We start from the raw sequence: 23,127 nt of genomic DNA on the forward strand, positions 1-23,127 counted from the left end.
GCCAGTCGTGCTTTTTCTACGCTACGCAAAAGTGGTTGACCACATTTAACTGAAGTGCGAACGACCGTATTACAAGAAGCCGCATTCAAAGCACAAGAGAACCACATCTATGAACGTTCAAGCGCTGAGAAACAAAGCGTAACTATGCAGGCGCACCACGCCCGATGTAGGTTTGACAAACATTAGTCAAACGGGGGGCGATTAAGGTAGTTAACTTGCCCTACTAGGAGTGCAGCTGCTCTTGCTCGTACATTAGTGAATTATGCTACGAGATCACAGTGAGATTCTTCTAGAGCGAACAAAACAAATACCAAATAAACGGGCACTTGCCTGAAATTTCCATTATGCCAGTACTACCGACCGGTCACGTTGTAAGTTCTCATTTCAGCCTTCGTGGATCCATCTTCCAGTGCGTACGAGTGCTTTGCTTTGAAGTGGGGCACGAGTAATACACAAAGCACGCGCCAGATCTTTTTTCTACACCGCGCAAAACGAATCACATGTTTAAAATTATTTCGCACAGCGCAAGACGCGAACACAGGCAGCATGGAGGACAGGCAGCAAGAAAATGCCATAATGGCGCACCTTCCGCCTTCCCATCCTGCCCCGCGCTGAAGTGACAGTACAGCGTCGTTCCGTCACTTCCGGTCGCTTTTCATTGGGGAGGGGACGGCGCGCAAATTGAACGCTTATTCTGACAGGTTTCCTTGCTCGCATGGCCGCCTGTTTGCTGCTGCTTCGTTGTGGTCTCTAACTCGAGCGGTGAGGCGGGTAGTTGCTACTACGTTTCGTGCCGAGCATTTTTTGGGGGGAGGGGGGCCGCAGTCTGTGCTGCAGCACTGAGGGTACAGTACACAAATCGGGACCGTGAGCGAGACGATCGGCGCTCTTCTGCTGATGCGATTAGATTGTTCACTGCGTCCGAACGAAGCAACCTTGCGAGGTCATGGCGTAGTTTCAGCGATATCCTGGCTCGATAAAGACGCTCACATCTTCGCCGTGCGACAGCGACGCATAAACATTCATGAGGAGACTGAAGACTGCGTTTGCAAGAGCGTATGCTGTGGATAAGCGTTGTGGGCAGCCACAGGAAAAGCTATAAAAAAGATATGGTTAGGCCCTCGTTAATACTGGCGTAATCACTTTTGTCATACAGTGTGAGGATCTTTGTGGTTTTTCTGCTTTTAAGTATGTCGCAAGAAAATGTGGAGTGCACAGTCATGTGATCACTAAGGCCATGCAGGCAGGTGACAGGGGAGAAGTTTTCAGCATGGGTAGTTAGAAGAATGATCTGTGATGCGGGTTGCCCGGGTCACCAATTGTGACAAACCAATTGTGAGGCATACATTTACAAATTCGCTACCAGCGCTATTTTTTGATAACATGGAAGCAGGATCGGACCAGTCAACCGAAGGGAAATTGAAGTCTCCAAAAAGAAGAATCGGACTGTTAGGGTATCTCACTTTTAATGTGCTTAAGGCATCGTGAAGTAGTTGCATAAAGGAGCTGTCACTGTTAGGGGCATGATAACAGACACCAATGAGAACGCATGGATGAGCAGCCCTGCAACTGAGCCAAATCATTCCCAATGGAGACAGAATTTTCACAGGCGAACACCGTAGATTACAGTTAGTGGCAATAAGTGGCAATTTCACTCACATGCTCTCATGCTTGTATGCACAGTATGGTCTTGTGCTGCTAACATTTTCTTTCCACCATAAACGATTATTCTTATTTAAACAAACACCATATTTTAATGCCTGGGCTGCATAAAACCCCAAACGTCATGGTGATAGCGCTAAAACACGACATCTTGATTCGTTTGCAAAGCATCACATCAGTTAATTTAAACTGGTGTCTGTGGCACTTGGCAATTTATAACACTACCACACTACTCAATAAATAGAACTTTCTCATGCAATCCCACAATACTTTGTGGGTGCGCTGTGTGCTTTGAGTAAAACGTGTGTGTCGAACATGCTGGCATATATGGCGTGTACTTTGAAAAACAGTCACACTGTTCACCGCTTTGTCAGTCACATGTTGAGCACTACACAACAAAAAAAGATTTTTGCCTATACCACCGTCTCTTTCATGAGAAAGCTAAGATGTACTAAGATTGAATTTATAGCCTTGGTACTTCCAATATTGCATAAATGTGCAGCAATCCACCAAAGCTATGAAGTAGCTCGCAACATATTATTTTCATTGAGAGCATTAATCATAAGTGAAGCCCGTTGCTGCTCAGTGGCGAATAGTTTTTTGAAAGTGGCTCTAGTCGGCTGTACATCAAAAGTTAGTAGGGCCTTTTTCTTAAGTTTTGGGGCACAGGATAAACAGCTGCACGGTTCATGCATTAAATCACCACTCACGGCTAATATCACAAGAAGCCAAAAAACGCTGATGTCAAGGACTACATAGGGAAATTACTTGTGCTTAATAAATGAAATAAAACAACGATATATTTATGTAGATTAAAGTGGATGAAGAAAGAACTTGCCGCAGGTGGGGAGCTATCCCACAACCTTCGCATTACGCGTGCGATGCTCAACCAATTGAGCTACTGCGGTGCCGTTTCCCCTTCCATCTTTTTTTTTTTTGGGGGGGGGGGGGCATTTATGTTTTACTACTAGAACTAACCCTGGGAGTGTTAGCCAATGCCACCACTGACAAACTCTGGCAGAGGGTGTGGAACATCCTTTCTGCTGCAGGCGTCACAAGAATGTGATCTTTTTGGGTGAACGCAACCGGTCAGTGTTTGTCGGCTTCTTATGATACGACTCTCTCTCAGGCGTGTCGCTAGCGTGATGCCTGTCTCGGTGGTGTACACACACTTACATAAGCCCTTTTGCGACCACTGGTGGCGCTTGCATGCCAGAGAAAGGTCTAGCGCCCTGACCGAGGTGGAATGTAGTTGAGCACAATCAACACATTTTTACCATAATTTCACTTATTGGTTGCCGACTAAAACTGTGGGAGCTTGAAATTATCCAGGTCTGTTAACAGTTGGTTACTTTCAATGAGTAGATATATCTAGTTCAATCATGTTTCACAGCCATGAAGTCTATTACAGACTATATCTTGTAAAGGAACATCTCATGCAATCATGAATTTTTCGAGCAGGCACTAAATTATGTTACCTGTGGCACAGAACATCCCCTTCTGTCATATTTTTTAAAAATACATCCTTGTCACAATAACTGCGTAGCCAGTGTAAGAATGCAAATATATCTCACTGAAAAGATGCAAACAAAATGTGCACTTTTGTGTCCATGTATACTTCTGAAGCTGAATGTCATAATTCAGCTTACGTTTGCTGTCATAATTTGGAGGCACGGCTCTCACGCAATACTTTCCATTGTATTTCTTCCCATCTTTGACATTTTTAGCTTTTTACTCTGTCTTACTGATGCCACACTGAGGCATTGAAGTTTTTCCATGCTGCGATTACCTTTCTACAATTTCCTATACCTAGCAGTTTCATCACAACTGGTGGACTTCGATCCATTTTACACCATCCTGACTCGGCGGGAGATCGGGCCAACGCCTATGGCCAGTTAAAAAAAAGAAAGTCGCAGCTTCGCCCGAAAGGCGAAACACCGATTGCAATAGCAAATTAGTAGACAGCTACACGAAGTAAGGACAGTAGATTTATAGGCCGTATAAACTTGGAAACATTCGCTTACTAATTGAATTACCAAGAATGGTGGCAGTGCGAACAAGCAATCATGAACACATCCCACTTGATGAGCACGGACACGCTGCAAAACGCTTGGCACTGGTGTCAGCAAGCACGGCAGCACCAGAGAGCGAAGTGACTTTCGTGTGGTCTATCGGTTCGAGGCAGAGCGGCATGTATGAGAGCGGCATGAACACAGCGCGCACAAAGGTATGAGCCGTCTGCAAATCCATTTCAAGATACGGTGTGCGGCTGTGTGCGACCGTGCAAAGTCCACACTTTATTGGCAGAGTCGACGCCCCGCCTCCCTCGCTCCCGTGCTGCCTCTCCGCTTTCCTTCATATACACCATAGAGTTTATAAACATACCCTATAGGGAAATGTGGCGCTAGTGTCTATGGGGGCTCTCATGAGCGCGCCTCAACTTACATGGGAATGATGGGAAGTACAGGTTTCGGATTGACTTCGATCTTTAGACCGGCTGCGTTTAAACAAAGTTATTATCAAATATTATCGCGCAAAATTGAAATTTATTTCTGCAGTATCTTATATAATGCACAGCACGTTACATAAACATTGTATCACTTTGAGATTGAAGCACGGTTTGCCACCAGGGCACACCAGGGTATGCATTCCTCTGCAATTCTGTTCCCGATATAGCGCCAGAGAAGAATTATTTATTTATTTTCACAAAAGCAATAACAACCCAGCATGTGCTTATGCAAAAAATACTCATCAAATGTTTATGGAAATAAAAATATTGTGTTGAGAAAAGTGTTTTGTCTTTGAGAGACATGCTGCAAGTGTCGTCTGCTATGACGCCTGCGAAGGCGGGAAAAGAACTTTTCTCGCATACGGTAGGCACTTGCGAACTCTGCCACTCTTTCTAAAGGCTACGTTGGATATGTCACCATCGCTGAACGTCTCTTAGGCACATCTGCTGCAGTGCTAGCAGGGACGCTTTTGACCTCCTACGAGTACGCTTCATTTTATTGTATGTTGACCTAGCGCTTCTAGCGAAGCGCGCGCGAGCTGCTGTTATGTCGTGGCTTAAAGGGAAGCTGAAACACTTTTCGAAAAAAAAAATGAGTTCTCTGCGCCATTCTACAGTTTTGAGTCCCCTGAACACGAATATCTCGTTCAAAAAGGGCGGAAACAAGCGCAAGCGGCTGCTTTTTCATGAAAACGCGCACCAGCGCCTCAGGGTATCGCGCGAACGCCGCTGTTGCCCGTGATTGGTCGGAGCCGCTGTGACGTCTATGGCGGCAGTCGCCAGTCGGCGCCGCCGCATGCCGCCGTTTCAGAGCGTAGCCGCGTAGCACGCTGTACTGTTCTGGCTTCATAGCTGAGTTGTAAGCATTATGGAACGTTCCCGCTGTCTCAGACAGCTTGTTTTTTCGCCGTACATGTTCGAACCGACAGCCGCTACGGAAAACGATGGCGGCAACGGCGGCAACGACGATGTTGAGTGTGCCAAAAGCGAGAGCGATGTGTGCACCTTCTCGCGCGTTGGAAATCTTAGCTGTTACGTATGCTTTTTTTTCATGTAGCTGCACGTTCCAATGACAGGAGAAAAAATGCGCTAAAGTGTCACTGGGAACTTGCTGCTGGAAGAATGCCGAAGCACTAACTTCTCATTAGATTGTAAACACGGGTACAATTCCGCGATGTCAAGCACCTTGCCGCTGCTTGTCTAAAGCCCCGTGGTTTTCTGAGCGTTGATACACTATCGCGAACATAAGTGCCGCGTTTCAAAGCGCGCACATGCAGTGCTGCGAGGTACAGTCATGGAAGTTGCTTGTCATACACATCCAGATCGAGATGGTCAGGGGGATTATGTGTGCAATATTCAGAATATGGTTCGACGACTTTGCGATCTGTGCTGCAATTAAAGAATGCCGAAAAGAAAATTGATTTAAAAGAACGTATTAGCAGCCGTATAAGTACACGGATTGTTTCTAAGGATTAATTGTTTTTTTTTTCATTCCGAACTGAGCTTATATATGAAAAGCTTTCTCAAAAATCGGGTCATGAAACACCGAACTTTTTCTAAGTGCGATCGCAGCCACTGCAAGAAGTATCTCAAGCCTCCACAGCGTTGCACCTGATGTATGAAACGGAGTATAGCAACGCCAGCAACAACGCGTTTCCGCATTTGTCGTAAGGCTACCCGGCTATCGCGGAAATGGTCCGAGCACAGCACAGTTGATTTCGTCGGCACGAACTTATCTCTCCTCACCGCACTGCGCTGCAAGCTTCTTGTCCTTCGGGAACCTGTGAAACACCACATCGTCTCGCCCGCCTGTGTTCGCGCAGCCGAATGCTGCACAGAACGAGGGCATGTTGGGCGCCCTTGGCTGTAGGCACTCACGCAGCACAGAAGGAAAGAACAGTTTACGAAAATCGCAAAACAAACGTGAGCGACGGCGGCGGCAGATCTCTCGTAGCGTCGTTCAGTAAAGGGCAGGACGGAATGAGGCATGCCAGCGCATGCCAGCACGCCGGTCCGGCAGCTCGGTGCCCGCCAGTGACGTCACTCTCGCCGGTTCTCTCCTCTGGCAACCACCTCACCCGGCGCTCCGGGAAGCGATGGGGGCGTGTCCGCGGGGGTGATTTAGAAAGTGATTTCCGCCCCTTATATTAACAAAACGAAGAAAAAAAATTCGGAACCGTAAATTATTAAGTCTGTTCTTCCCAATCCCAGCAATTCATGGAAATTGAAAACCGTTTCAGCTTCCCTTTAAGGCCAAGATATAGTCAGGCGTTCTCGGCGCGCCAGGCCGCGGCAGGCGAAGTCGGATACGCTGCGCTAGCGACGCCAGGGGTGCAAGAAATTTGCTTCCTCTAGAGTTCGGCGTGCGCGCGCAGCTCGAAGCTGGCACCATCTGTGCGTCTGGGAGCGCAACTTCACCGCCGCGGCGAACAGCTGTTTACATGGCGCATGCGCGTCTTGCATATACCCACGCCGTTCGGGTAGCGCGCGCGCTTTTCGTTCCGCGCGCTGTTTTTGCGCTAAAATGAAAACGTTTGCGGGATAGCGTTAACTTGTCCTGACAGCCAGAAAAAAAAAAAAACATAAGGTTTTACTTGCGAAAACCACTTTCTTTCTGACCTGGGGTTCTTTAACGTGTACCTAAATCTAAGCACACGGGTGTTTTTCGCATTTCGCCCCCATCGAAATGCGGCCGCCGTGCCTGACAGCCAGAACATCGCACTCATATTGCTAGTATTTCGGCTACGTCAAAAACGGAAGCGGACCATGTATGTACATGCGAAAGCTATTCGACAAGCGCCCTCAACTCGGCGACTACCACCAGCTAGTACAGGAGCTGCGAAATGCAGCTTACCTGTGGCGAGACCACACTGCTTTCGTACAGCTTCCCACGCGTTGTTCTTGCGCTCTGTGTCGCGGTAGTCCATGCGTTTCACATCGTATACACATGGAAGGTTGCAAATCGCTTCAAGCAGGCGTCCTCACTCACGCTGTCATCCCACACGGATGTTGAAAAAACCACAGCCGCACTGTCAGTACGCGCACCGCAGGCCGCCATTCTGCCTTCTGCTCGCTGCCGCTGCAGCGCGCAGAGCATTCTGGTCTAGCGGCAGCCGCGTGAAATAGAACACGCTCTATTTCCGCGCCGGCGGCGTTGTGCTCGCCAAGCGCGCCTGGGCACGCCGGCTACGCCGGACTATATCTTGCGCTTTATCTCTTACCCGTTTAGCGACAGCAGACTACAGCCAGGAAGCAGCAACCTTTCCTACCACAAGTAAGTTTGTGTTCTCAAATGTCTTGAAACGCATTTGAATAGGCACACAAAAAGAGAAATGCGTAATGAAGCCCTAAATAAAATTCTACTTCGAAGACGCAAGAAGTGTCACTAGGTAGTAAAGAAAATGCGTTATGCAAGAAGTCTGCGGTATTTTCATTGTATTCTGCATCACTATTAGTTAAATGTTACTGGCAGGTTATTAAAATACCAGCACATGTCTCGAGCTAAACTTAACAGAATAAAGGCTAGCAATGCAAATATAAACATATACAAGAAGACAAAGAGCTGTAGCAAAGGAATAAGTTGCATCTACATACTGACCACGCAAGGTGCGACTGAACGAAAGATGTTAGCTACAACGGTGTCAGAGCAGTGTGGATCAGACACCAAATGGGGAAAACCAATATTCTATTTGAGATTCTGAGAAAAAGATGCGAGTGGTAAGGCCATGTAATGCGTAGGGCATATTACCAGAAGACCGTTAGAGTAATAGAAAGGGGTGCCAGAGCGAAGGAAGCGCAATCGATGACAGCAGAAATGTAGGTGGGCTTGATGAATTGGGAAATTTGTGTGCACAAGGTGTAATCGGCTAGAGCAAGACTGGAGTAATTGGAGATCTCTAGAAGAAAGCCGCATCCTGCAGTGTATATAAAGATAGGCTCATGATGATGAATAACTGCTTGTTGCGCTTGTGTTGAATACACAGGTTCCCAATTGACAATCCCATGCTTCTGCCAAAATGGCTTCAAGTCATGGGCCTGAGAGGATTTGCACCAACCAGATGTCACACTCTATGCTCCACCCACTTCGAGCCATTTAACTTTTGGGGTGGTCTACAACGACGCCGACTGCGCGAAGGAGCAGTGCCGACTTGGTTTCAACCAGCCGCTGACAACACGAAGGTAGAGGTATGTCTGTTTATTTCAACTCTCAATTTATTTTTCACTGCATAGCAGGGAAGTGAACGGTGGGAGATCCCAGAATGTGTCTCCCTCAGATCGTACCGAAACATGGAAAAAAATGCACAAAGAATGTTAACAGCAGCGAAGAGCAAAAGTAAGATGAAAGAGTAAAAATGATGAATACATGTTGCACAATGCAAATGCGCAGCAAAATACAGCAGTCCCATACAGTATGCAGCAACAGTGATTTGACATTGCTGTGATTTTGTCTTGAATACACGGTGTTCATGCGCATGAACTTATGAGGGAATAAACTGCCCGATGGCATCAAGAATAGTGAACGAGTACTGACACTATTTATGTCTCCTTTTCTTTATTTGTAGATGTGTTGCAATCCAAGAACGTAGGCACAAAGCTCCAACTCCTCAGGCACACAACCAAGAACTAAAGGTTTCTTTGCTTTCACCAGTTGTAAACGCATGCCAAATGACGTGTCTTCATAGCGCTGGTAACGTTACAGGAACACCATGTGTAACCTTGCCGGATTTCAAGCTAGTGAAGCGAGTGATTATTGATATATGGATGTACATGAGTCATTTATCAGACACACAAAAGCATTAGCATTCAACGGCCAAAAACATTAACTTATGTCACAGAAGTCTGTATGGTTGTGTGGGCGAAGAATTCAGCAGTAGTTCTGTGAGGTCGCTCAGAATCACATCTAAGAGATAGAGAAATGTATTCTAAATTGCCTCCGACAGCTTGTTTTTGTCAGTAATGTAACTGGTCACATCTAATTGGTTACTTGAAGAATGTAACTGAAATATAGTGAGCATTATCAAGCAAAGGAAATGGTCGCTAAATTACGAAACCACCAGAAAATGGAATTTTATACGCATAATTGGTTACGGACAAGTCTGGCTAAAATGGGGCTAAATGCGCAGGGTGAGTGCTATCCTTTCAGGAGATTGAATAATAAAAGGAATGTGAATGAACCCATAACAATGCAATAGAAGGGTTTTAAAAGAAATGTACAAGCTATGCCACCTGTTTATGTGGCGAGTGAGGCTATATCGTATTGCAAATTTTAGGTGCATATCGAGCTTTACACCCTGATAAGCGTATTGCCAGAAGCAATTATGAAGTTATTTCCAATGCGAACGGAAGGAGCCCCAGGAGCATGTCCGCTGTGTGAGGAAAATATCATAAAAGCGTTACCTCTTTAATAAAGATAAAAGCTTAATTTCATAACTATTTTCACGTTTAAAAATTGTATGCATACATATTTAAGTACGTCATAATGACTGTTCGGTGCCCAATTTGCAACGCTGCACAAAAAAACTAATACCCTAAGCATCGGCTGGGCACAAAACATGTCAATAGTATCTGCTGTGTGTTATCAACAGGGAGGGAGAAAGAGTACAAAGATGTGGCCAAGTCGCATACTACCAATCATAGTGGTGTTTTGTGTGTGCCTGAAGTAATAATGCTCTCCTCGGACTAACATAAAAATTAGTTTCTTATGTGCAAAGATAGCGGAGCATACTCTATCCAATTGTCTTGATGAAGGCATTGCATAAGGAAAAAATAGTTGCTGTCTCACAGAGATGTTAGTAAAGCGTATGTGTAACATCTACAAGGCTACAATGAAAGGGCACTTATGAACACGCTGCCTACATTGCAGATAAGGACTGCTATTCAAAATACAGAAGTAGTAACACATAATAGCAAACATGCAGTCACTCGGCTGAGTGTAGAAGAACTGACAGAATCGCAACACAGCATATCACAGATGCATCAACTGGCTAGTGCCTAAGGACAAAATAACTGACCTGACCAATAATTTCATCCACACGGTGACCTTTATTGCCAATAAAAATAAAACATGGTTCTGCAAAAACTTAAAAAGACTCGAAAATAAGAAAAAGCGCCTTTCTTGTACTGCGAAATGTGATGGAAGTCCGAGCGCATGGGACAGGTACTATTCTGCGGAAGACGCTTATTATACTGCAATTCAGAAAGCAAAATACATTTTATCATAATAACTTATCTAAAATTCTGGAAGCTAACCCTAGAAAATTTCGGGATGTTATAAATCCACAACAAACACATGACGTCACACTTACAAGTGATAAAGACGAAATTATAAGCGGCGCTGTTTGTGCTGACACCTTTAACGTCGCGTTTTCATCCGTGTTCACTGAAGGAGCCGACTTGCCTCTTCCTACGCCACCTACTGCGACACTACCAATGATGACCCCTTTTGAAATTTTTGTCGCTGGTATTTCATCACTCATTGACAAATTAAAACTTTCATCATCGGCTGGTGTCGACCATATTAACTCAAAACTGTTAAAAATACTAAAGAAATTATTGCAGTGTATTTTTCGATGCTCTTCTCACTTTCACTCGAAACGCGAATTTTACCAGACGGCTGGAAAGAGGACAAGGTCATTCCGGTCCACAAATTAGGTAAGAAACAATCCCCCCTAAATTACCGCCCCATTTCTCTAAGAAGCGTCGCATGCAGAATCATGGAACACGTCATATACTCTCACATTATGCACTTCCTTGACAATAACAATTTTTTTCATCCTTCCCAGCACGGATTCCGAAAATTTTTATCTTGTGAAACCCAGCTTGCTAAATTTTTTCATGATCTACATTCTAATCTCGACCTCAACCTGCAGGTCGATGCAATCTTTCTCCACTTCGGAAAAGCATTCGATACGGTACCACATAAACGCCTTATACTAAAACTCTCCCAGTTGAATTTGCACCTAACCTTCTCGCATGCATCACAGTATTTATGTGATCCATGCGAGTTTGTTTCAATTAAGAATAGCCGTTCGAGCTCTCTCCTTGTACCATCCGGCGTCCCGCAAGGATCTGTACTCGCACCCCTCTTATTCCTCATATATATTAACGACCTGCCTGTACATGTATCCTCCCATATGCGTTTATTGGCCGACGACTGTGTCATCTATCGCACAAATACAAATACTTCTGATCAAACTGCACGCCAACATGACCTTAACCGTGTACAACAGTGGTGTGACCTTTGGTTAAGGAAGCTTAATCCCACTAAATGCAAGCTCGTTTCCTATCATCGCAAGCTTAATCCCTTATCATTCTCATACCTAATCTCTCACTCCACTGTCGAACAACTTCAATCATACAAATACCTAGGCGCACCTTATCATATCATCCGGGAACAGATACCTCGCTTTCTTAAAACGTCATTTGCGGCACACACCATCAGACATAAAACTTCGCGCGCACAAATCACTCATCAGATCGACACTAGAATATGCAGCGCCCATCTGGAGCCCGCACCAAGTATACTTAAGAAACGAACTAGAATATGTACAAAATCGTGCCACTAGGTTCATCCCTTCTTCGTATTCATACGGCGTAAGCATATCTTCCCTAAAGCGTAAAACTGATCTTGCTAAGCTTTCTGGGCGTCGCCGCATCGCCAGTCTTTGTTTCACAAATTATTTCATAGTTCCCTCAATCAAGCACCGTATATCAGCCCACCGGCGCGCATACCTTGCCGCACGTCCCATCCTTACTAAATCGCACGAGCACGTGCTCGCACCACTACTTTTGCGGCCTCATTTTTTCTTCGCACAGCAGTGGACTGGAATGGCCTTCCCCGTGACATTACAGCCATCACGCGTTCATCAACTTTTGCGGACAACTTAACTACATTTTTTTCTTATGAAGATCACTCTCTGTAACCTTTATTTGTAAACCCACCCCTTATGTAATCCCCCTAACCGGGGTCTTTAAGGTAATAAAATGAAGAAGTGAAGTGAACAGAGTCGACTACCTTCTCTGGTAAGGAATGGCAGCAGTCACTTGAGCTTAAAGAAGGCAATCCTTTCCAGGTTTGAGCAGTGTTATTTCATGTTCCCTCCGCACTGTTAAAATAAGCTTTTTTCTGTTTCTTGTTTGCACCATCGTGTGTGTGTGTACACGTGCGCGTGCAAATATGCAAATAAATTGAAGCCGTTAGGCAGCACTCGCATCTCAGTTGCCTTTCAAATAGAGATTTACGAAAATAGAAACAAGCTAGATGAATGGAATATGAATAGTTCAGGAAATAACCCGTGATTATTGAATCAAATATTGTTTATTTTATCGCTTGTAAATGAAGTGAAACATACGAAGTCCTGTGGAGTGTGTTTGCTACAAAAAGGTAATTAACATTTGATACGTTTAATACATCATGACCTGGATATTATCAGCTGCGAAAAATGGGTCAATGGAGCATAAGAAATGCGAGCATACGTGATTTATTATGAAAGGCACAGTAAGTAAACAAAGAGCACATGAGCAGAAGCTTGTAGAACTATATTTCTCGCTGAAGAAGCCAAGTGCACTACCACAGATTACTGAACATTGTTTTACAGGTATACAAACATGTCGACAATGCCCAAGTAATAAGTTGATCTCCCTAAATGTGTACGCAAAATTCATATGACAGCCTAAGGCGATGTGCGCCTGTAAAACTAGTGGACACTACTTGTATAGGTAATCTACTGCATGCGTTCGGTCAGCAATTAGTTCATCTATGCCACATCTGTGGTTCTCCTTTGGTGCAATCATACACAAGTCTTCAGATGCATCAGCCTTTCTCCCAGTCAACTGCAAAATATGTTTCCGATGCTTGCTCTAAGAATGAAAGCAATACAGCAGGCTTCCATAAATTTGACTCTCGTAGGGCCGACAACACTCATTGAATAATTTGGCGGGTTCAACAGCGGAATTTGCACACAAAAACTACAAAACGCACCGCTGATTCGTTGGCAGTATGGTCCCTATGATAACGTACCTCCAAAAGAAACGCACAGCCACTATTTCCATCTGAAGCAGAACACCAACGTAGAAATTACATGAAACCTCTCAAAGCAGAAACCAAAAGCTTATTCACTTTCTTTATAGCAAGAAAAATATGCAAGGAACAATTGTGCGTTGTGCATTAATTTCTGGTTTTCTAATATCAGCTTTGCTACAACACTTCCATGTTATGCTGTTAAGCTTACGACTTCCGTGAAGGCGGTTTTGGTTTTGTGCCCGCTTGCAACATGTACGCATTTCTTTCTTTGACGAAAGTTTCTAGAGAAAAATAAGAAAACAGGCATATGTTGAATCCAGTAAATACCATACTCAGACACTGTGGTCTACTGTTACTGCTTGAAAATTTTCCTAGTGCAGGCCTACAGTAGGCATTTTTTAGGAAAGGATGTGTTTTCAACGCCTTCACTGTCCCCTAAGCTCCTCTGATGCAGAAAGTGCCACTAAAGGAGGCGCTACTGAGGGGACACCATAAGGGTCAGGCGTGTGCATTCTTACTGGTCAAGTTTTAATTATCTGGCAAAGGTCAACTTTTGGATAAAATAACAGAAGGTTGGCCCCAATGAAATGCAAGGTATCAGGTCGAGACCTTTGGTCAGGATCGTAATACCCGAGTGAAATGAATGCAAGTGTACTGTATTCGACAACTGCCAAGAGTGAACTGCAGAAGCGAGTAGTAAGGATAATTCAGTTCGCACATATAATTTGTAATGTTTGCCCATCTGCACTTGAATAATGCTTTAGTGTTCCTAATGTGAAACCTCCAACTGCATTTTTCACTGAAGTTGAAGCTTGTGCATACTGGTCTGAGGTGTAATGACAAACATGTACCTTACAACTCATGCAGGTGCTACCAGCTGACTACATTGCAGCAGAAGAGGCCCCTACAGTAGTTATTGTAGCTGATACCTGCAACAACACTGAGACACCATGCGAGCGTGCAGAGGTAAGCATGAAATGTAAGAAAGGTGACAAGCGAGCTGATGTGTAATCCATTCTGATGCAGGTGCAAGGCATTGCATCAGGAAGCAGGCAGGCTAGGGGTGACCAAGGTACAAGTGAAGACTATGCACCACACCAAGGGCATCCAAATCCACAGATTGTTGAAACCCTTAACGATCTGGAGCACACGTATTCCACAAAAGAAAGCCCTAGGACAAAGGAAAAGCGGCTGGGAGGGTCCCTCAAGGAAGTCAGAAAAAATATAAAAGTGCTTGTAGCAAGAACAAACCGCTACTGTGAGCGAAGCCGTACCCTGCAGAGTCTGATTGACGAAATGAGGAGCAAATCTTTGATTACAGAGGAGGCACAGACAAAGCTGGAACAATTTGGAAACGTACCAGTCGAAATATTGTATAATTGGTGCAAAAATGCAACAGATCAGCCTCGAGGCAGGAGGAATAGCATGGAAATGAAAAAAATTTGCCACGACACTACATTATTACTCTCCTCGTGCATATGGCTACATGAGTTCATTGTTTGCGATGCCTAGTGAGCAATCCATACGGCAATGGCTCAGAGTTGTAAGAGGCTGGCCTGCCTTCACAGCTGAAGTGCTAACATCCCTCAAAGAGGAGTACAAGAATGACACGCCAAGAAAGCGCCTGTGCTCCATCCTTCTTGATGGAATGAGCATAAAGAAAGCATGTGAACTAGACCATTCAAGCGGGCGGCTGATAGGGTTTGTGGATCTCGGAAATGGCCAGGTACCTCACGAGGCAGACAATATCCCCCTTGCTAAAGAGGCACTTGTATTCATGGTGGTAGGGTTAACAGCGCCGTGGATGATGCCCTTTGGATACTTCCTGAATGCTGGACTTTTAGGAGAAGTTCTCAAGAATGTGCTGCTCGCAGCCATCCTCTGCATAGATGAATGCGGACTGAAGCTGACAGAAATTGTATGCGACTGCCTTATGGCCAATGTGGCAATGGTGAAGCTTCTTGGGTGCCGGTTGCATGAGCCCACATATGAAAACCTAAGAACATCGTTCCCAGACCCGCAGGATAAGGAAGAAATCTTCGTGATATTTGATGCGTGCCACGCACTCAAACTACTCTGGAATCTTTTGGGTGACAAAAACACTCTATGGAGTGCAACATATGAGGTAAGCGTTATAATTCATGCAACATATTAATTAAGCTTATGGACTGTCAAGTGACAGTGCCGCCATATTAGAGGCATTGAAGGCATGAAAGTACACAGGTACTCTCATTTTGATGCAGACATTTTAACTATGAGCTGAGTACAAAATGGATGCACAGTTCTTGAACCTCAGGATGACAAGCACCTTTTGTGCATTACAAGCACCTTTTCTCGTAAGCTCATTTTGCGTGAATAAAATTGGCGGGGCAGATACATTTTAAAAGGTGCACTTCAATAATTTTGGGCATCTTCCACACTCATAAGTCATTGCAAACATTTGTGTATTTTTGTGACATCTTCTGACATCCACATTTATAAGTAAAACAGTGCTCTGGACTGCAGCGCATGGCACATGTGAAAGGCAGCCTGTGAACTGACAGTTGACATTGCAGGGCTACCAAGTTGTGCAAGTTGACCTTCATCACTGCCACAATAACTGTAAATAAAACGATGAAGACAGCCACGATAATTTCACATGACAAGTTCAGTGGCTTGCTAGCAGGATATCAGACACACTTGAATGTAAAAAGCTGGCCATAAATTGATGCGCGTAGACATTTCAGCATTTTTTTCATTGCAGGCAATTGAATGGAAATACATTGTCCTTCTTCATGAGCTGAAAGAAAGAGAAGGTCTCCGAGCAGGCCACAAGCTGTCCCGGGTTCATGTGGAGTACTACAGGCAGGTAAGATATGCGTGCAATGTTAGCTGCCTATGATTTTGCAAAATATAGAGCTGGTATGGAGTTCCAAGGGTGGTGTGCCCATGTAGCACAGGTTTTTTTGTTGCTTCCAGATAATGAAAGTCAAGCTGGCGGCACAGACATTCAGTGCCTCAGTGAGCAAAGCGCTTGCTTTCGCTCTAGAACTTGGTGAACCTGGGTTTGATGCATGCCATGGAACACCTGAGTTCATCAGCATGATTGATAGGTACGAACTTAAACTTTCCTCACATTCTAATGAACTAAGCAATGAAGCACCTACTCTGTGTCATCCTGTTTAGTCTGATGGTGTAATGGTAAAAAGATTGTGAGGATCAAACTAGGAAAATTAAATCATAATGACAGAAGAAGCACATATAGGAACGCCAACCAAAAAACAAAAGTTTCCATCATGACAAATGAGTGTCTAATAAGTGTCTTTTTTGCGCGTTCAATCTTACTTTACACTGTGACCCAACCAGCCCCGCAACAAGTGTCCTTCTTTAACATACACTGCCTCTTTATTTTGCAACCAGTCAAAATATATATTATGGAGGAAGGTTACCTTCTACCCATTCTTTTTGGTTTGCTTACCTTTCTCAACCCAGCCTATTGCGTACTGCTTAAGGCCTTGACGCAATGAACGAATTAAGCACCACTGAAGACCAAAGTGTGCAATCATGACAAAATCGATTAATGTAGACAACCATCATGATGGCAAACCACCATGTATTTCATCCAGTGCATGCGCTGAAACTTGAATTTATCAAACATTGCTAGTTCAGGAGTAAGTGATACTTGAGAGATAAGTTTAGCTATTCTACTTGTATAAATCTTATCCAAATGATGGTGTCCTACACTCCACGATGCTTTGACATTCGAAGCATCTAAGAGAAGCTACATTAGATTGCATGTGCAAAAGGAGACTGCTACTTCCCTCTATCCAGATATTGGATTCCACCATAAGTAGGACAGCACCGCGCCACCAAAGAAGAGGCCATTAAATTTTAACAGTACTCACAAACCTTTCCAGCAATGAGGGGTGACCAACGTAACAACTCTCCCACTCCGGTGGCTGAGTACGCACTCGCACATTACTGAAAGAACATTAATGCAAAATGTTCTCCAGGAAATCACTGAGCCCTAATTTTTAGCAACCGTTTCATTAGACGGGTACTCTTGCCTTTCACTTAGGCAAGCTAAGAGCCCCGAGCAGAGGTACATTCGTGCGGTAGTACCTGATGATGTCTGAGGAGTGTGGGTGGAAACATTTGCCTTTTACTTTTTTGCTTCATTTTCACTTCTGCACTGCTGGGAACTTCTACTGTCTACACAATCCTGTGGACACCGCAAATTATACTCGAGTGCTAATTACCCTATAAACATTTTCATTCATTAGAATATCATTCCATGTACATGTCATGCTGATTAAATCACTGTTCCAGAAAGAGAGGCGTCAATTTAAACAATATGACGAGCCGAATGTATAGACCTAATTTGTTGTCAGCGTGCTCCGTATATATAGCAGACTAAAGTATACTCCAAGTGCTTGCAACAGAAACTGGAAAAGTCATATACCCGCAATTGCAAAAGACAGCTAATAAAAAGGAACTCCTGCCTTCCCACTGGAGGTGTGGTACTTTAGGTGCTTTTAGGCTCGAACTATTGAAGATGTATCATTGAACATCTGATATTTGAACATTTGAAGATGTATCAGTCAACATATACCACTATACATTATAATTTATACAAATCAATACTGTTCTGAATGGAGATAAAGCAGAAGCAATTGCCGAGAGATTTCTTGAGATTAGTTATGCCTAACCTCAAAGAAGCACCACTAGAGTCATGAATGAAATAAATAATCAGGTATGTTTAGTACACATACTTAGAGTAAACGGAACATACATATATGATCCCACCTTCTAACTCCTGCACGTTACACACCGAGAGAAAAAATTATGCATATTTGCTGTCGTGCACATTACCTATAGCAATGCCCAAGATGGGCGGGGGGGGGGGGGTGGTATTGTGGCTTTTCAGATGTGAAAACAGATAAGCAGCCATGGTGCTAGGAGCATCTCTTTTTACTAACTGCAGTAGCCACACAACAACCCTTACGTACTCTGCGCAATAATTGTCAGGTTGGGGAGCATGACCAAAGCCTCGTCATACTTAACTGTTCTGTTCAATCAACTTTTACGTGCAAGTGAGGTGGTCAACCAATATGCTTAAACCTGGCTCTGGCTGTACAGTAATTCTCCAGTATTGTACTGTACTGTGGAGTAATGAATAAAGGCATTTGCACAGGCAGTATTTAAAAGCGACAGATTAGGCTATTCGCAAACCTTCTGCCAGTCTGAGATTCAGTCTCAGATTCAGTCTTAGATTGAACGAGTGCTCTTCAGGGAAAACTCCTCACGACAATAAGGATTGCTCCTATGGGCAGTCAACAAGTGGAAAAAAGTAAACGTACACTTGATATCAGTCAAACGCAAGCATCAAAACTGAGCGTGTACAGGTGTTTGAGGCACAGTTAGAACTGCGTAGAAATCTGATCAAAACATCCCAACTGAGGCGACCGTGTCTTCACTGCTGCTGTCCTTCCATAGTTTGGCTATCGAGTCAGCCAAAGCACAATTGTTTTTTTTTGTTTGGTCGGTGAAGTGCTTCGAGCACTGGAGACCAGTTTCGACAGTACCTCTTGTGATATTTCATTTTTCCAGAGTTTCTAATGTGGCAAAAAGGGTAAATCATGAGCAATACTTAAAAGAGCAACTGTCATTTGGTAACATGTAAGGCGTGGATTGTGAAAACGTTCCATCGGAAATGCTTAGCAACGTGTCGAAGCAATGTCGACGAAGTTAATTATTTTTTGGCCTAAGTAAGAAATGGTTTAAACGCTGCCAGTAGTATGCAGTGAAAAATCACCCACACGTTCTATGTCTATAAGCTTGACACAAATTAAAAAATTTCTTCCGTTTAGCAACGCGAAAGCAGTGCATGCACCAAACGACCGTAGATGCAAACTACCTCATGAATGGAATATGCAAGGTAGACCATGAAGCAAGTAACACTAAGGTTCATCAACTGCAATAACTACCTCTTTCCTTCCAGTACATTTGACACTCTCAACTCTAGGAGCCCTATCGAGAAATGTTTCAAGTCTCCACTGCGACCATCTACATTCCACTACCAGAAGGAGTTCATGCAACTCGCCGGGAGAGAACTGATGGGCTTGCGACTAGGGTCAAGAAAGCCAGTGGTCGACGGTGGACGAAGAATGTCGGTAATTTCTCTGGCATTCACCCTAAAGAGTCTATCCCAGCTATCAACAAAACTCTTTGACAGAAAGCTGTGCAGGTACGAAGGAAAGTAAAATCACCAAGTATGCAGTTAAAGACCAAGAAGAGAAAATTATTGTTTAACCATACATGTGAACTATAGCAGCCCATGCGATGGCTTTGATTGCCTCATTTGCCAATCTGAATACACTAAATGCGCTCAATCCCACTCGGCTGCACACGATATTCATAATGGTTTTACCGACTAATTGGTCGATTGTATTGCATGACTGGAATGAACTTTTTGACAAAAATATAACTCACTATTCAAACTGTGGGAACCCACTACAAGGAAATGCATTAACAGCTAGCAAGCAAGACTCATACAATATGCGCAATGATTGCACTGCGTAGCTTCCATAGCAAAGTAAGGTTGTATGCAGATGATTGCATGCCTTAAAGAAATTCACAGACTGAATTTGATGTGCCTTGCTTGAAAAAGGACTTAGCACCAACAGTAATCATGAAAAATGGAATACGTTGCTAAATGTTGTCAAATGGCAGTAAATTTCTGTTCCATATAAACAGCCTACACCTCAGTCACATTTGTTTAGTAATTTATCACATATGAATATTTACGAGAATGTCACATGGGTAAGGAAAAACCAAATACATCACACACAAAGATACATGCTGAATTTCATTAGCTATAATATTTATAAAGTACCATCAAAACTTCAAATGTTTTGATAACCTGGATGTGTAACTAAGCGTGGCAAGAGCTGGCCATTCTTGAGATCCTCACATGCTTAATTTCCACGCTAGAACAAGTACAGAACCAAGCTGCATACTTTGCAACAGATAATTAGTAGCGACTTGTAAGTATAAGGCCTACTGAAGTCCCTCTCGGCAGGGTAACATTGGCGTAATGCAGACAAAAAGTAAACATCAGCATGCTTTACTACATATGTTTTCGGCAATGTAGCATTGATATCAGTTGCAAACTCTTACACGCCACTTTTTCATCACAGAGTTGTGATTCTACCCATAATAATATAAATACCTTGGTCTTGTTTTCACACCCAGTATATCTTGGCCGAAGCACATAGATTTAATAACCTTAAAAGCACTGAAATAGTTGGCTATCGGCACCGCATATTGTCCACAGCACCAAGGCATACTAAACTACTGATGTATAAATAACTAATCCGGCCTATACTAGAACGTGCTTCCCCCGTCTGGAATCCCCACAAATAGTGCGACATTAATCACATTGAGGCCATCCAAAAGAAAGCGATTCGCTTCATATGCCGTAGGAACGATAGGGATTTTTCACCGTATACAGCGCTTTCATCCCTAGGCTTACAACCGCTCTTGGATCGCCGACGCACGGAATCACTGCAGTTTTTGCATTGCATCATTAACTCTTCCTGCCGTGTATCTTCAGATAACTACCTAACTCCTGCAAAGCTATCTAATACTAGAAGTCACCATCCCCTAAACATAGCACCTTATTTTGCCCGTACGGACACCTTTAAGTAGTTTATTTCCCCGTGTAATCGAGTACTGGAATTCTTTGCCTGGTCCCTACTCGTTCTCTTCCTTTAAACCTATTCTTGGCGGCCATTGAATAGTTTTGGTTTGTATTGGTTTGTATTGTTCGTATCGCCTGTATTACTTACTATATTTATTTCTCTCCCTTTCCACACCCACTCCTGCAATAGCCCGATCGGACTGCAGTATGTAGAAATAAATAAAAAAATAATAAATAAGTAATGTCTATGAAATGAAGTGTTGCTCTGAAGCCTTTTTCCCCCGATAACGTTTACCAATGGGACAAGCTTTTCGGTAGTACTGAAGGGTATCAGTCAAACTTTTCTCATTGCTACTAAATAAAAGCCCTTTAAAACCAGACAGAACAGTAGGGCTAGCTGGTGTAGCTGGTAGGGAATGTATTCCAAACCTGAAACATCGTTAAATGGCCCCTCACCAGGCCTGGCCATATTGAGCTGACAAGCGCAGCGCATACAATGCATGCTAACGATAGTGTCGACTAGGTGTTTAGTCCCCACGTGCAACGGAAAGAGCTTAAATTTCAAATCAATTTGCCCTGCCCCATGTTGTTGCCCCGCTCCCAGCTGGAGAATCGCCAGTAATCTCACACGTGTGCATGCGTAGATTGCTGTGTAGTGAAGTAATTCTGCCGAAGCACTTCACATTTATTCAAGCCAACATCAGTTGTTCGTTCGATGTGTTGCTTCATTTATTTATTTCACATACTGTCAATCCCTCATGGGATTATAACAGGAAGGGCAAGTACAAATCGTGATATTTACAAACAAAGAATATAAGTACAATATACAATCACGAGTGTGCTATTGCAAAGGGTTTTAATTCGCTAAAGAAGAGAATTAGTACTCCATAAATGGAATGTATGGATAGCACACTATAACCAAGAAAAATATGACAAAGGAATAAACGAATTAAGTCAAACGCCTGTTACCACAACAGAAAAATTAAAGTTTACAAGAACAATAAAACAAACAAACCAAACGTCTGTATGCTTTTGACTTCATACCGCAGCAAGAGAGATGTGCTACAATTTCATCTGCTTCTTCCCACGGCATGCAGTCAAGCAGGCAGAGGAAGAATGCTACAAAATTTTCGGCCGTGTTCCAGCGCCGCTATCATGTGACAATGACTTACACCACTAGTGAGGGGTTCATGTGCAGAATGCACAAGAGATAATGCTGCGCAAAACAAGACAAACGCAACAGCTCACGTGTCAGACTGTCACCGGGACTGCAGTTCTTGGCAAAAGCGAAAGAGAGGGGAAAAATCTCTACGATGATTACAATATTCGCAAATGAAAAATTTGAGCGCAGTTGTATGTGTGGGTGCATATATGTGCATATTGCATATAACCAAAATTTGCTATTTGGCCTAGCGAAGGTCCGTTCACGTAGTGCTGGAAAAATGTGGAGCAATAACGAGAAGCACAACCGACGCAATGCTAGACTTCAACAAAATTTTTTGCTACGACAAAAGATAAAGTTCACGGGATGCACAGAGCTCCAGGCACAAAAGACAGCTTTTCATTTCCCCTCTCCCACTCCCCGTAACACATTGTATCGAAACAAATCTACGCACACATTATTCTCCAGATAGGAAGGTTCTTTCTTGGCGAGAAACTGTGACAGGGTGCTCATGGTACACACCTCTGAGCCACTTTTTTGAATACACTTTGAATATTTACACAACGTACCTCTGTAACCGTCCGGCCGCTATTAAGCTGCGCGGTGCACGACCTCCCATGGCAATTATCAGCCAGATAGCCACAACCTGTTAAAGCACCGAAAGCTGCAATCTGTTCCCTGAAGCAATGTGTAAACGGCGACACAAGTTTCTAATGCCGTAAGTCTTCATTACTTCAACCTCACTTTTCCTTATTAGACACATTTTTTTCACTGTTGTTCCTTTGTATTCTGTATAACATATGCTTTCTCATTTTTTCACATGCTGTCGCATCCCTCCTGCAATAATGCTTTCACAGTGTTGCATAATTTTCAACATATTTTAATAATTCATAAAATGCACAAAGGGGATACTGAAAATGCTTGCACGCAGACACGAGGACAAGCAAGGACGAGAAAAAACAATTACGAACGTCAACTCCCAACTGAACTTTATAACAAGCACATGCACGGGGAAATAAGTAGGAAAACCGAGACAGAACAAAACAAGACTATCATGTCAAACATGACGTGTCACCCTGTGTACCTGCTTG

The sequence above is a fragment of the Dermacentor albipictus genome, chromosome 1 (genome assembly GCF_038994185.2).
Source record: "Dermacentor albipictus isolate Rhodes 1998 colony chromosome 1, USDA_Dalb.pri_finalv2, whole genome shotgun sequence".
NCBI lineage: Eukaryota > Metazoa > Arthropoda > Arachnida > Ixodida > Ixodidae > Dermacentor > Dermacentor albipictus.